The following is a 4808-nucleotide window of genomic DNA, read 5'->3' on the forward strand; positions in this document are numbered from 1 at the left end:
GTTAGTGGTCATATAATGTGACTATCTTGTTAAATTGGGACTATATTTCTCAGGATTCCTTTCCTTGGACATTTACTTGATATTTAGGAGGTAAAAGTGAAGCAGCAGCTCATCATGCTCAGAACGTCGGTGTTGGGCCGTCAGAACGCTGGAGTTTACACTTTTGTCATTGATTTTCTGTTCAAACCGTTGTAACAGTTATAGAGACTCTTAAATATTTTACATGTATTGACTTATCTAATTTAGACCACAAGTCTATTAAACAGGTCCTATTTTATTCACGCGTTGAAGAAATTGAAATTCAGAAAGGCTAAGTAACTTGTCCAACATCACAGAAGCAATAAGTGTCAGAGCTGGGATTTAAATCCTACCTACAGTTTGGTTCGCTTTATGCTATTATTTTCTATACTACATACCCCCAAAAAACCAACCAAACAACCCAGAAAAACAAAAACCTCACTACCATTGAGTTAGTTTCAACTCATAGCGACCCTACAGGACAGAATAGAATTACTTCTTAGCGTTTCCAATACTGTAAATATTTATGTAAACAGATAGTCTTATCTTTCTCTCCCTGAGTGTCTGGTGGATGTAAATCACCAGCTTTGTAGTTAGCAGTTCAAAGCTTCACCCTCTGCACCATGAAGTCTCCTTATTTAGTATGAAGCTTCTGGTTATTATTACTATTTTTACTGGGGAGCACTGGTGTGGTGCTGTAGGATCAGCATTGGACTGCTAACCACAAGGTCAGCAGTTCAAATCCACCAGCTGCTCTTTGGAAACCCCTCACAGGAACACTGTGAGTCAGACCCTGCTTGAAAGCACTTAACAACAACAACAGTTGTTACTGGACTCAGTTTCAGAAGAGGGCCATAAGGACTGAAGTTGTCATTCCAGGGAAACCAGAGTTGAATAAAAGAGCTGATCTCGTATTACTGACTCTGAACATCAGATCAAATGTCATCCCCAGACTGGGCCACCAATCCATAGAAAGAAAAGACAGGGGAAATAGTCAAAGTTAAATCCAACTTCCCAGGGGCTTGATGTAGGAAACAGAGCTTAGGAGATCAGAGGAGTCCCACACGGCTCAGCATTAGTGAGACCCTGTTAAAGCCCTGCCTTGAGAAGTCAGTGGAAAGGGCTAGAGTCCAGTGGGTCTTGAGCTCCATGGCACAATGATCACAGTGTAAGTTGAAAAAGAGGAATTGGTCATCAAGGTCTGACAGGGTGGTCAGCTATTAATACCGACCTTCCTCATCCCTCTTGCCTTGAAAATGTACTGAGCCTAGGGCCTGGGACAGCTGAAACCCCAAAGTGGAAATTAAGCGGATACATGTGATTTTTGTTATATACCTTACTTTGGGGGACCTGCCTTCTTTGATTCTAAGTGACTCAGGTGGGTCAAAAAGACCTCTCACTTGACAACCAGGTATAGAGTCTGGTAGACCTTTTGTTTGCCGCAGCTACTGAACACAATGAAGGTTAGGGTTAACTCCATTCCTCTGGCTTCAAAGGTTGACTCATGGATATCCTTATGACATAAGCAGAGCCAGAGATGTCTTTTCCTCTGAGATTGTAAGCTATAAGGATGATATAAGTTAGAATAACTTTTTTTTGTGTCTTCTTCCCTAGCCAAATGAAGGTAACATAGAGACCTATACTAGCTCCCCAAAGAAGGGTTTTGAAGAGAATGATCCCAATGTGCAGTGAAAAGAAAATCAAGAACTGTTCAGTGTACACTACTGGAGTCTGTAAATCCAGTCAGATCTGAAGGGCCTACTCTTAGAACTTTGTAGTAAATAGGGCAGCCACTTTCACATGTGGTTACTGAGCACTTGAAATGTGCATAGTCCAAATGGAGATGAGATATAAAATACACACCTGATTTTAAAAACTTAGTATAAAGACCTGCCTTCTTTGATCAACAGTCATGCAAGCAGCAGCCAAGAATCACAATCAATACTCATGTAAACAGCAACCAAGAAATCAAATGATGTATTACATTAGGCAAAATGCTACACAAGAGCAAAGATGCCAGTTTGAGGACTAAGGTGCTCCTGACCCAAGTCATGGTATTTCCAATAACCTCATATGAATGTGAAAGTTGTATAATGAACAAGGAAGGCCGTAGAATTGATGCATTTAAGTTTCAGTGGTGGAGAAGAGTATTAAAGGTACCATGAACTGCCAGAAATATAAACAGGTCTATGTTGGAAGAAATATAGATGAAGTGCTTTTTCAAAACCAGGATGGCAAGACTTAGTTACTCATTCTTTAGATATGTTATCAGAAGGGACGAGTCACTAGAGAATGACATTATGCTTGGTAAAGTGGAGAATCAGCAAAAAAGAGGGTGATCCCCAAGGAGATCGACTAGCACAGTGGCAGCAGCAATGGACTCAAGTGTAAAAACAATTGTGAGGATGGGGCAAGACCAGGCAGTGTTTTACTCTGTTGTGCAGAGGGTTGCTATAAGTCAGAATTGACTCGATGGTACCTAACAGCAAAAAGAATAGAATGTTTCATTAAAAATTTAAAACTGTGACTGACAATTACTGCAGGAAAAGGTCCCGAAACCTGAGCAGTCAAGGTATCTGACTTCATGGAGGATCAGACATGGAGTTTAAGGAAGCCTTCCAACTGTTTGACAGAACAGGTGATGGCAAGATCATGCACAGTCAGTGTGGGAACGTGATGAAGGCTCTGGGCCAGAAGCCCACCAACACCGAGGGTCTCAAGGCCCTGGGGAAGCCCAAGAGTGATGAGATGAACATGAAAGTGCTGGATTTTGAGTATTTCTTATCCATACTTCAGACTGTGGCCAAGAACATGAACTAATGCATCTATGAGGACTATGTTGAAGGCTTTCGGGTGTTTGACAAGAAAGGGACAGCACTATCATGGGTGCTGGAATCCAGCATGTTCTTGTCACACTGGATGAGAAGATGACAGAGGAAGAAGTAGAGATTTTTGACGGCAGGGCATGAGGACGGCAGCACTTGTATCGAGTATGAAGAGCAATTCAGTATGGTGCTGAGTGGCTCCATGCAGCCCTTCCCCTTTCCCCAGAGCCCTGTGCCTGTTCCATGTGAAACTGAATCTAGCCCAGAAAGCCTCCTCAACTGTCACACAGCAACTTTCCCATCTTGTCTCTCTTGAATAATACTTGCAAAGAGCATTCACTGAATAAACTTTTTGTCTGTTTATTTTGTCTGTTCCCTGCCACCCCCACTTTAATATTGTGATTACATGTTGAAAGTAAAATGATTTGGGATTATTGTTGTTGTTGGAATCCTAGTGCGGCGCCTTAGGATAAGCACTTGACCTCAAGGTCAGTTTGAACCACAAGGCCGGTGGATCAAACTCACCAGCCACTCCTCAGAAACCCTATACAGGGTGGCTATGAGTCAGAACCAACAAGAACAATAATTGTTGTTGTTAAGTGTTGTTGAGTCAATTCTAACTCATAGTTTCTGAGAACTTTTAAAGTCTTGTGGGAGCAGAAAGCTTCATCTTTTTTCCACAGGGTGGCTGGTGAGCTCAAATTGCTTATCCCACAAAGCTTACAATTTGGAGGCATGGTGGTTGGCCATTCAGTCATTTCTGACTCACAGTAACCCTGTGTAAGGTTTCTGAGGTTGTAAATCTTTAAAGGAGCAGAAAGCCTCATCTTTCTCCCATGTAACGAGTGGTGGATTCGAACTGCTGACCTTATAGTTAGCAGACCAAGATGCAACCCACTATGTCACCAGGGCACTTATAATTTGGAATGTTGTGTGGTTGTTAGGTGCCATCGAGTTAGTACTGACCCATAACGACTCTATGCACAGCAGAAAGGAACAGTGCCCGATCCTGGGCCAACCTCACCACTGTTGCCATGCTTGAGTCCATAGATGCTGCCACTTGGACAATCCATCTCACTGGGGGTCTTCCTCTTTTTCTCTGACCATCCACCTTACCAAACATGATATCCTTCTCCAGCGACTGCACCCTCCTGACAATATGTCCGAAGTATGAGACATGAAGTTTGGCCATCTTGGCCTCCAAGGAGCACTCTGGCTGCACTTTTCCAAAACAGATCTATTGGTTCTTTTGGCATCCCATGGCACTTTCAATATTCTCTTCCAACACCATAACTCAAAAGCATCAATTCTTCTATAGTCTTCCTTATTCATTGTGTAGCTTTCACATGCATATGAGGTTATTGAAAATCCATGGCTTGGGTCAGGTGCACTTTAGTCCTCAAGCTGACATCTTTGCTCTTCAACACTTTAAAAAGGTCCTGTGCAGCAGATTTGCCTAATGCAATACATCGTTTGATTTCTTGACTGCTGTTTCTTTGAGTGTTGAGAGTTGATCCAAGAAGAATGAAGTCCTTGACAACTTCAATCGTTTCTCCATTGATAAAAATGTTGTTTATTGGTCCAGTGGTGAGGATTTTTGTTTTCTTTATATTGAGATGCAATCCATACTGAAGGCTGTAATCTTTGCTCTTCATCAGTAAATGTTTTAAGTCCTCTTCACTTTCAGCAAGGAAGCTTGTATCATCTGTATATTGCAGGTTGTTAATGAGTGTTCCTCCAATCCTGATGCCACATTTTTCTTCATAGAACCCAGCTTCTCGGATTATTTGTTCAGCATACAGGTTGAATAAGTATGGTGAAAGAATCCAACCTTGTCACACACCTTTCTTAATTTTAAACCATTCAGTGTTCCCATGTTCTGCTCGAACAACTGCTTCTTGGTTCAGGTACAGATTCCTCATGAGCACAATTAAGTGTTCAGGAATATACATACTTCACAATGTT

At 41.9% G+C, this 4808-nt stretch overlaps 1 pseudogene; it reads left to right on the top strand.

The window, feature by feature from the left end:
- The first annotated feature begins 1475 nt into the window (after window positions 1-1475).
- LOC102841601 lies at window positions 1476-3159 on the top strand (annotated as a pseudogene).
- Window positions 3160-4808: the final 1649 nt, after the last annotated feature.

Source organism: Chrysochloris asiatica, unplaced genomic scaffold (assembly GCF_000296735.1).
Source record: "Chrysochloris asiatica unplaced genomic scaffold, ChrAsi1.0 scaffold00061, whole genome shotgun sequence".
Lineage (NCBI taxonomy): Eukaryota > Metazoa > Chordata > Mammalia > Afrosoricida > Chrysochloridae > Chrysochloris > Chrysochloris asiatica.